This window comes from Nycticebus coucang, chromosome 5, assembly GCF_027406575.1.
Source record: "Nycticebus coucang isolate mNycCou1 chromosome 5, mNycCou1.pri, whole genome shotgun sequence".
NCBI classification, from domain to species: domain Eukaryota; kingdom Metazoa; phylum Chordata; class Mammalia; order Primates; family Lorisidae; genus Nycticebus; species Nycticebus coucang.
In genome coordinates, this window is record NC_069784.1 from 62,355,695 (window position 1) to 62,367,308 (window position 11,614).

At 42.2% G+C, this 11,614-nt stretch overlaps 1 pseudogene across 1 annotated transcript; it reads right to left on the reverse strand.

The window, feature by feature from the left end:
• Positions 1 to 5,438: 5,438 nt before the first annotated feature.
• Positions 5,439 to 8,611, reverse strand: LOC128586678 (Krueppel-like factor 4; annotated as a pseudogene). The gene has a single exon (XR_008380276.1). The product of XR_008380276.1 is annotated as a Krueppel-like factor 4 (transcript).
• Between the last annotated feature and the right edge of the window lie 3,003 nt (positions 8,612 to 11,614).

Genomic DNA, 11,614 nt, shown 5'->3' on the forward strand with positions numbered 1-11,614 from the left:
AAACAGAGAAGTAGATATCTGGAACAGAATAGAGAACCAAGAGATGAATCCAGCTACTTACCGCTATTTGATTTTTGACAAGCCAATTAAAAACATTCAGTGGGGAAAAGATTCCCTATTTAACAAATGGTGCTGGGTGAACTGGCTGGCAACCTGCAGAAGACTGAAATTGGACCCACACCTTTCACCATTAACTAAGATAGACTCTCATTGGATTAAAGATTTAAACGTAAGACATGAAACTATAAAAATACTAGAGGAGAATGCAGGGAAAACCCTTGAAGGAATTGGTCTGGGTGAGTATTTCATGAGGAGAACCCCCCAGGCAATTGAAGCAGCTTCAAAAATACACTACTGGGACTTGATCAAACTAAAAAGCTTCTGCACAGCTAAGAACACAGTAAGCAGAGCAAGCAGACAGCCCTCAGAATGGGAGAAGATATTCGCAGGGTATATTTCTGACAAAGGCTTAATAACCAGAATCCACAGAGAACTCAAATGCATCAGCAAGAAAAAAACAAGGGATCCCATCGCAGGCTGGGCAAGGGATTTGAAGAGAAACTTCTCTGAAGAAGACAGGCGCACGGCCTTCAGACATATGAAAAAATGCTCATCATCTTTAATCATCAGAGAAATGCAAATCAAAACTACTTTGAGTTATCATCTAACTCCAGTGAGACTAGCCTATATCACAAAATCTCAAGACCAGAGATGTTGGCGTGGATGCGGAGAAAAGGGAACACTTCTGCACTGCTGGTGGGAATGCAAATTAATACATTCCTTTTGGAAAGATATATGGAGAAAACTCAGAGATCTAGAAATAGATCTGCCATTCAATCCTGTAATTCCTCTGCTGGGCATATACCCAGAAGACCAAAAATCACAACATAACAAAGATATTTGTACCAGAATGTTTATTGCAGCCCAATTCATAATAGCTAAGTCATGGAAAAAGCCCAAGTGCCCATCGATCCACGAATGGATTAATAAATTGTGGTATATGTATACCATGGAATACTATGCAGCCTTAAAGAAAGATGGAGACTTTACCTCTTTCATGTTTACATGGATGGAGCTAGAACATATTCTTCTTAGTAAAGTATCCCAAGAATGGAAGAAAAAATACCCAATGTAGACAGCCCTACTATGAATCTAATTTGGGGCTCTCACATGAAAGCTGTAACCCAGCTACAACTTAACAATAGGGGGAAGTGGGAAAGTGGGGGGTGGGTAGAGGGAGGGGGATTGGTGGGATCACACGTGTGGTGCATATTACAGTGGTATTTGCGAAACTTGGTAAATGTAGAATGTAAATGTTTTGGCACAGTAACTGAGATAACGCCGGAAAGGCTATGTTAACCACTGTGATAAAAATGAGTCAAATGGTTTATGAAGTGAGTGTATGATTCCCCATAATCATATCATTGTATACAGTTATGATTTAATAAAAAAAAAAGAAAAAAGAAAGTACGATGTTGGTATTTTGATAGGAATGGCATTGAATAGGTAGATTGCTTTGGGAAGTATAGACATTTTAACAATGTTGATTCTTACAATCCATGAGCATGGTATGTTCTTCCATTTGTTAATATCCTCTGCTATTTCCTTTCTGAGGATTTCATAGTTTTCTTTATAGAGGTCCTTCACCTCCTTCGTTAGGTATATTCCTAGGTATTTCATTTTCTTTGAAACTATGGTGAAGGGAGTTCTGTCCTTAATTAGCTTCTCATCTTGACTGTTATTGGTGTACACAAAGGCTACTGACTTGTGGACATTGATTTTATATCCTGAAACATTACTGTATTTTTGATGACTTCTAGGAGTCTTGTGGTTGAGTCTTTGGGGTTCTCTAAGTATAAGATCATGTCGTCAGCAAAGAGGGAGAGTTTGACGTCCTCTGCTCCCATTTGGATTCCCTTTATTTCTTTGTGTTGCCTAATTGTATTGGCTAGAACTTCCAGCACTATGTTGAATAGTAAATGTGACAGAGGAGAACCTTGTCTGGTTCCAGTTCTAAGAGGAAAAGCTTTCAGTTTTACTCCATTCAGTAAAATATTGGCTGTGGGTTTGTCATAGATAGCTTCAATCAGTTTTAGAAATGTGCCACCCATGCCTATACTCTTCAGTGTTCTAATTAGAAAAGGATGCTGGATTTTATCAAATGCTTTTTCTGCATCTATTGAGAGGATCATGTGATCTTTATTTTTGCCTCTGTTATTAAAATGTTTAACTTAACATACGCAAGTCCAACATTTATGGACTTGCGTATGTTAAACCACCCTTGCATCCCTGGGATGAAGCCTACTTGATCATGATGAATGACTTTTCTGATGATAAGCTGTAATCTATTGGCTAGGATTTTGTTGAGAATTTTTGCATCTATATTCATGAGTGAGATTGGTCTGAAATTCTCCTTTTTGGTTGGGTCTTCTCCTGGTTTTGGTATCAGGGTGATGTTTGCTTCATAGAATGTGTTGGGGAAGATTCCTTCTTCCTCAATTTTTTGGAATAATTTCTGCAGTACAGGAATAAGCTCTTCCTTGAAGGTTTGATAGAATTCTGGTGTGAAGCCATCTGGACCAGGGCATTTTTTGGTTGGAATATTTTTTATTGTTTCTTTGATCTCAGTGCTTGAAATTGTTCTGTTCAGGAGCTGTATTTCTTCCTGGCTAAGTCTAGGGAGAGGGTGTGATATCAAATATTGATCCATTTCCTTCACATTGTCAAATTTCTGGGCATAGAGTTTCTGGTAGTATTCAGAGATGATCTCTTGTATCTCTGTGGGATCAGTTGTTATTTACCCTTTATCATTTCCGATTGAGGTTACTAGAGATTTTACTTTTCTATTTCTTGTTAGTCTGGCCAATGGTTAATCTATTTTATTAATTTTTTGAAAAAAACAACTTCTTGTTTCATTAATTTTCTGAATGATTCTTTTGTTTTCAATTTCATTGATCTCTGATTTGATTTTGGAGATTTCTTTTCTTCTACTGAGTTTAGGCTTAGATTGTTCTTCTTTTTCCAATTCCATAAGATCTCTTGTGAAATTGTTGATGCGCTCTCTTTCTGTTTTTCAAATGTAGGCATCTAAAGTGATGGATTTTCCTCTCAAAACTGCTTTTGCAATATCCCACAGGTTTTGGTAGCTTGTGTCTTCATTGTTGTTATGCTCAAGGAAGTTAATGATTTCCTGTTTTATTTCTTCCTGCACCCATCTGTTATTCAACAGAAAACTGTTTAATTTCCATGCCTTTGGGTGGGGTCGAGCATTTTTGTTAGAGTTGAGTTCCACATTTAGTGCCTTATGGTCTGAGAAGATACAACGTAAAATTTCAATTCTTTTGATTCTGTTGAGATTTGTTTTCATGGAACATTTTGGAGAATGTTCCATGGGGGGATGAGAAGAATGTATATTCTTTATCTTTGGGATGGAGTCTTCTATATGCATCTATCAAGCACAGTTGTTCTAGGGTCTCATTTAAATCTCTCATATCTTTGTTTAATTTCAGTTTAGAGGATCTGTCCAGCTCTGTAAGAGGAGTGTAAAAGTCCCCTTTTATTATGGTATTATTAGATATCGTATTGCTCAGACTGAGTAAAGTCTGTTTCAAGAATCTGGGAGCATTTAAATTGGGTGCATAGATATTTAGAATTGAAACATCTTCTTGTTGTATTTTTCCCTTGACCAGTATAAAGTGACCATCTTTGTCTTTTTTGACTTTAGTTGCTTTAAATCCACATGTATCTGAAAATCAGATTGCAACTCCTCTTTTGTTCTGAATTCCATTTGCCTGAAAAATTGTCTTCCAACCCTTGACTCTGATCTTTAATTTGTCTTTTGAAGCCAGGTGTGTTTCTTGCAGACAGCAAATGGATGGCTTGTGTTTTTTAATCCAGTCAGCCAATCTATGTCTCTTCAGTGGGGGATTCAAGCTATTAACATTTTTTGAGATAATTGGTAAGTGGGGTAGTATTTTATTCATCTTATTTTGTGATAGTCCATTGCTTAGTTTTATCTTTTGCATCAGTGTGGAGGTTAGGTTCTGTCCTTTAATTTCTGAGTTCTTACTTTGCTGCTGATCCATTGTGGTGTTCAGTGTGCAGAACAGGTTGAAGTATTTCCTGTAGAGCTGGTCTTGTTGTGGCGAATTTCCTCAATGTTTGTATATCCGTAAATGATTTGATTTCTCCTTCAATTTTTAAGCTTAGCTTAGCAGGGTACATAATTCTGGGCTGAAAATTGTTCTCTTTAAGTAGATTAAAGGTAGATGACCATTGTCTTCTTGCTTGGAAAGTTTCATTAGAGAAGTCTGCGGTCACTCTGAAGGATTTGCCCCTGTAGGTCAACTGGCGCTTACTCCTGGCAGCTTTTAGAATCTTTTCTTTTGTCTTGACTTTGGACAGGTTCATCACAATGTGTCTTGGAGAGGCTCGGTTAGAGTTGAGGCAACCTGGGGTATGATATCGCTCTGAAAGCAATGTGTCAGAATCTTTGGTGATATTTGGGAAATTTTCTTTTATAATATTCTCTAGTATGGCTTCCATTCCTCTGGGGGCATTCTTCTTCCCCTTCTGGGATTCCTATAACCCATACATTGAACATTTCATAAAGTCCCATAATTCTGACAGTGAACGTTCTGCTTTCTCTCTCTTCTTTTCTGCCTCTTTTGCTATCTTGAGTTATCTCAAGATCTTTGTCTTCTACCTCTGAAATTCTTTCTTCTGCATGGTCTAACCTGTTGCTGATACTTTCCATTGCATCTTTAAGTTCCCTAATTGACTATTTCAGTTCCTTCAGCTCTGCTATATCCTTTTTATATTCTTCATATCATTCATCTCTTATTTGATTCTGTTTTTGGATTTCCTTTTGGTTATTTTCCACTTTATTAGCAGTTTCCTTCCTTGTTTCCATCATTTCCTTTATTGTTTTCATCATGTGTATTCTAAATTCCCTTTCTGTCATTCCTAACATTTCTTTATAGGTGGAATCCTCTGCAGTAGCTACCTCATGGTCCCTTGGTGGGGTTGTTCTGGACTGGTTCTTCATGTTTCCTGGAGTTTTCTGCTGAAACTTCCTCATGAGTGATTTCTTTTATCTGTTTCCTTGCCCTAATTTTCCTTTCAGTTCCTCTTGCTCTTTAAGTTCTCGTGCAGTTGCAGGCGGGTTTAGACCGATTGAACACATGCGACCACTTGCCGGTTTTCCACTGTTTTAGTCCTCCTCTTGGGGTCCAGAAGTCTCTCCATAAGCCAGATTTTATTCCACAGCCAGAACAAAAGGGAATTGGAAGAATTGGAGGGATTTGTCTCAGGGGCCACGAGGGTGGCGGGTTCGAACCCATCCCCGGCCAAACTGCAACAAAAAATAGCTGGCCGTTGTGGCGGGTGCCTGTAGTCCCAGTTACTCAGGAGGCTGAGGCAGGAGAATCACCTAAGCCCAGGAGCTGGAGGTTGCTGTGAGCTATGACACCATGGCACTCTACCCTTATTTTATGTTTTAAATTTATATTACATATTTATTAAGGCAAGGAACTATATAGAAAAAAACAAACATTTGTTCTGCTTAAGGCATACTTGGGAATAAACCATTGTACAAATTATTGCACATCTGAAACCACAGTGCATAACAGACTTTCTGCATAAAAACATTAAAGTAAACCAGGCATATTTACCTGACTTAGGTCATAAATGTAGATTGGAAGACAAAAATAGATTTATTTTCCTTGTCAGTGTATGCAGCAGTTCGAGAACTTTGGCTTCCTTGTTTGGTACCTTTTGAACCAAGACTCACCAAGCACCATCAATTTTTAGGCTATTAGAATACATTTTCAGTACCTGAATTTCTTTCTTTTCTTCTAGCATAATAATGGCTTTTAGAAGGCAAAAAAAAAAAAAAATACACAAGGTGATCTTTATGCTTATATTGCATTAAACACAATTCAAGGGAATTCTGGTCTTCCCTCCCCCAACTAATGGATCTAATTTATACCCTGATAGCCACAACTTCCAGTCACCCCCTCAGAGTTTGTGTTAAGTCCAGGAATATTCAAGTTGAATTTAGAATTGGAATGATAGAAGATCCAGTCACAGACCCCATTGGTTCTTTGATTTTTGACTTTTGGCTTCTTCATGTTTCCTCATCACTCATTCATAAGTTGACTCAGGTGGGAACTTGACCATGATTGTCTCCATTTCCAGCTGGGTTCTTCCCCTCCTCCTCAGGAAGGCAACATGAAAGCTATAAAATACTGAATTCTCTTCTGGCAGTGTGGGTCATATCCACTGTTTGAGACTTAAAAGTGTCTCTTCATGTGTAAGGCGAGGTGGTCCAACCTAGAAAATGCACGGTCACACTTCTGGCACTGGAACGGGCAGTGCCCCGTGTGTTTGCGGTAGTGCCTCCTCAGTTCATCCGACCTGGCGAATTTCCACCCACAGCCATCCCAATCACAGAGGTAGGGTTTCTCACCTGCGTGGGTTCACAGGTGTGCCTTGAGATGAGAACTCTTTGTATAGGTTTTGCCACAGCCCGCGTAATCACAAGTGTGGGTGGCGGTTCTTTTCCGGGGCCATGATCTTTTTCCCCTCTTTGGCTTGGGCTCCTCCGAAATGCAGGAACCAGGTGGCACGAGTTCTTGGTAATGGAGCGGCGGGACTTGTGGCTGCATCTGGTCTGGCAGGAAGGGTGGGTAGTTGGGACCCGGGTGGGGGTGGAAGCCCTGGGGCAGCGGCAGGGCAGGGTGACAGTCCCTGGTGCCCAGTAGTTCCTCGGGACCCAGGGTTGGGGTAGTCCTGCTGGGGAGCGCCGCCCCAAGGAGAAATCATGTGCAGTTGGCCAGTGGCTATTACTGAGGGGGGTCCAGCACCCAAATGGGCCTCCAGGGGCCGGCCATCGGTGCAGGAGGGGACTGCCTCCTGCTTGATCTTAGGGCACATACGCGGAAGCCCGCCACTGTAGGGCGCCACTACCACCGGGTGGCTGCCGTCAGGGCTGCTTTTGCTAACACTGATGACCAAGGAACTGCCATACTCACTGCCAGGGGCGCTCATCGACGACTTCAACACAAACTTGCCCATCAGCCCGCCACCTGGCGGCTGCGGCTGCAGCGGCTGAATGTACACGGGGTCCAATTCAGACCTCAAGAGCTCGGCCACGAAGCCGCCAGAGGGGCTCACGTCGTTGATGTCCGCCAGGTTCAAGGGAGCTGTGGGAGGGGGCGCAGATCTCAGCTATAGAAGAGGCCTCCGCCTGTGCCGCCAGGCGCCACGCTCGGGTCGCCCTCGGCTGGGATCAGATAGCTGAAGCTACAGGTGGAGGGGCGCTGGCAGGGCGGCTGCTCAAAAGGGAGGACGAGGATGAAGCTGACGCCGATGAGGACACGGTGGCGGCCACCGACTCCGAATGGGACAGCGAGTTGGAAAGGATAAAGTCTAGGTCCAGGAGATTGTTATCATTGAATACCTCGGTCTCCCTCCGGGGTAGCAGGGCCGGGTTGCTACCACAGCAAGCCGCCCTGGCTCCGCCGCTCTCGAGGTCTGTGGTCACGGTCGCCACCGCCAGGTTGTAGGGGCGGCCAGGAAGCACTGGGGGAAGTCGCTTCATGTGGGAGAGCTCCTCCCTTCAGCGGTTATTCGGGGCACCTGCCGGATGCGGTGGCTTCTCCCTTCCCGCAGGGCCGGAGGCAAACGTGGAGAAAGATGGAGCAGCGTCGCTGACAGCCATGTCAGACTCGCCAGGTGGCTGCCTCATTAATGTGGGGGCCCAGAAAGTCCTCGGAGCCCTTAGCGGGGGGGGTACCCGAACCCCAAAATCAACGAAGAAAAACTTAGAAACGAAGCCAAAACCCAAACCCCCAAACTGCCCCGAGATCCTCCTTCTTTCGATTAAATATAAATTGAAACCTTCTTTTTAAGAAAGTTCGTTGGTATACAAAAGTTCTTAGAAAAGCTGTAAACTCTTAAAAGTAGACAATCGGCGAGGCGAGTAAGTAGGTCCGGTGGCCAGTCTGTGCTCTTTGATTCGGCAGTATCCCCCACCGCTGTCGCAGTCGCCTCGGTTGTTGCTATATCACAAAATCCCAAGACCAGAGATGTTGGCGTGGATGTGGAGAAAAGGGAACACTTCTACACTGCTGGTGGGAATGCAAATTAATACATTCCTTTTGGAAAGATATATGGAGAACACTTAGAGATCTAAAAATAGATCTGCCATTCAATCTTATAATTCCTCTACTGGGCATATACCCAGAAGACCAAAAATCACATCATAACAAAGATATTTGTACCAGAATGTTTATTGCAGCCCTATTCATAATTGCTGAATCATGGAAAAGCCCAAGTGCCCATCGATCCACGAATGGATTAATAAATTGTGGTATATGTACACCATGGAATATTATGCAGCCTTAAAGAAAGATGGAGACTTTACCTCTTTCATGTTTACGTGGATTATTCTTAATAAAGTATCTCAAGAATGGAAGTATCTCAAGTATATTATTCTTAGTAAAGTATCTCAAAAATGGAAGAAAAAGTATCCAATGTACTCAGCCCTACTATGAAACTAATTTGGGGCTTTCACATGAAAGCTATAACCCAGTTACAACCTAAGAATATGGGGAAAAGGGAAAGAGAGGGGAGTGAGGGGAGGGAGGGGGGAGGTGGGCAGAGGGAGGGGGATTGGTGGGATTACACCTGCGGTGCATCTTACAAGGGTATATGTGAAACTTAGTAAATGTAGAAAGTAAATGTCTTAGCACAATAACTAAGAAAATGCCAGGAAGGCTATGTTAACCAGTGTGATGAAAATGTGTCAAACGGTCTATGAAACTAGTGTATGGTGCCCCATGATCACATTAATGTACACAGCTATGATTTAATAAAAAATAAAAATAAAAATAAATAAATAAAATAAAAGTGTGTATACGACAATTCACTATTTGTGGCATTGTTCCTAAAGAGAAGTCTTGGAGGCCAACTTGATTATTTCTGCCACTTAGTAAACTTATTTTTCTACTTGTCAGTGAACTTGAGATTGTTCTTATTTTTCTACATGTCAGTGAACTTGAGAATCCTTTTGTTTGTTCTTGAAGATCCATAATTTTATCAGGATATAGCTTGGTGTTACTTATTCTGTGTCATTTTCTTCTGGGTTAAATTTTTGTTTTAACCTATAGATTCAATTTTATCAATTATTCCAGGAGGGTTTTCTTATATGGTATTATTGAATACTTTTTTCTGTTTTCATATTTTCTGTTTTATTCTTCTGAAATTCCATTCAGAGATCTTACTCAATCTGGCTCTTGTGTCTACCACCCTGTGTCAAGATGCGTCACCTGCTTTTCCTGTGACCACTGCACTTACCTAGCTGCTTACAGCTCCATCTTGTTCTACCCACAACATCCTTGGTGAACTAACCTTTCAATAGGAACTTGTAGGAGATGAGCACCATGCTTATAAGAACAGTTACCAGTTATTGAGGGAAACTCTGAGAGAAGGACGGTCTCCTGGCTGGCATGGGCATGGTTTGCAGCCTGGAGACAAGCCTTCAAGCAACTTAGTGCTCTGTTGAGATAAGATTGGTCACTCCTTAGTAAGCAGGTATTGGACCTTGAACATTTGTGGTGCATCAGGGTGGGAGTCGGGCCCATGGAGAAAAAGCACATAGCAATCCTTAAGCACATAGTCGTTGTATGTGGGACTCCCCACACCTATTGTGTATCATTTCACTAAGTAGCACGGCGGAGTTTACTCGAGGGTCTCTGGCACCTCTGGGGAGCCTCACCTCTTTCTAGCTTGTACTTTCAATCTGCATATCAGTTGTTTGATGCGTGCGGTGCTGGTGACACAGTGTCTCTGACAGGAACTCTTGTTTTAATTTACCTGCATTTTATCTAACAAAAAACAAGTTATCTCTCAATGTCTTTTTTTGTGTTAACACAATTTTATTATAATGTTTGACAGCTATTTTATAGTATGTGATTCCGGGTTATTTCTCCTTCCTTTGTTGTAACCTTTTTGTTACGTTGAGTGGGTCTCAAAAGAAAGTTCGTCTTTAGCTAAAAGTATCAGAGTTTTTTTCAGTAGTTGCTCTATGATCGTACCACAGTGTTACTGTGGTTAGAATGGAATTTTTTTCCTTGACTCCCGTTTCATGTCTTTTTGTGTGATTGTGAGGCTGGTCTTCATCCAGCATACACATGTCCCTAAGTACGGGATTGGTTTGAGAGTGAGCACGGGACAGTAGGGTGTGAGGTGAAGTTTCCAAACTTCTGGGAAATACATTCTCCATCTTTAGAAGGAGCACAGGAAGCAACAGCTTTTTTTCCCTCTGTTGTTCTACATGTATGTGAGACCCAGAAATGCTCTGACCACCTGGACTTCATGTTAAGGAAGACACTGATATATGGTGTCCTCAGAGACAAGGACACTGCAGCTATAGAGCTATGCTGACCCTCAAGTTGCCCTTCCTCTATGCATCCACAAAATCTAGCCAGTGCCAAAACATGGTTGAGTTTTCTGATAACTGCAGTTTAGAATCATCTTAGCTGTCCAGGCACAGTGGATCATGCCTGCACTCTGGGAGGGAGAGGCATGTGGATCCCTTGAACTTAAGAGTTAAAGACCAGCATGAGCAAGAGTGAGATCCCATCTATACTAAAAATAGAAAAACTAGCCAGGTGTCATGGTGGGCTCCTGTAGTCCCAGCTACTCAGGAGGCTGAAGCAAGAGGATTGCTCAAGCCCAGGAGTTTGAGGTTGCTGTGAGCTGTGACACCATGGTACTCTACCCAGGGTGACAGAGTCTCACTCTGGGGAAAAAAAAAAAACAAACCATCCTAGCTAAACAATATAACAACATCATTTTTGTTCTGCCTCTGCGGGGTATGCGTTTTGCTATTGGTCTTCCACACCACATCAGCAGTAAGTTCACTTATAAATGTGTCCCAGCAGTTAATATGACCATGGTGACAACAATTGCCAAGCTTGTTTTGGATGCCTTGAACTATGTTGTGTGCACTGAAATGTCCCAGTGAAATTCCTGCATTTGTGTGTGTGTGTGTGTGTGACAATAAGCAATGTAATCCCAGATCAAAGGCCTTGTTGACTCTACCCATGTGATTTTTAGGAAAGCTGTGATTATTCTACCTGAGAAAAATAATACTTCAGAGACAGGGTCTTCAGTAAAGTACAAAGCAACCTACTGAGTATAGTTCTTGCTTTCCTTACAGAAATGTTCAATGGAAATGACAGAGCGCAGCTGAGGTACTCAAGAGTTGTAGGATGGTTGGGGGATAAGATGACCCCATGTGGTTAAAGTGAAGTCTACAGCTCAGTCTTTCCCTTCCATTCCCCTTCATTACAGCCAATGTTTCATTGAGAGAGAATTTTGTTTAAAATAAAGCTGAGGCTCAGTGCCTGTGGCTCAAGCGGCTAAGGCGCCAGCCACATACACCTGAGCTGGTGGGTTTGAATCCAGCCCGGCCCGCCAAACAACAATGACGGCTGCAACCAAAAAAAAAAAAAAAATAGCCAGGCATTGTGGCAGATGCCTGTAGTTCCAGCTACTTGGGAGGCGGAGGCAGGAGAATTGCTTGAGCCCAGGAGTTGGAGTTTGC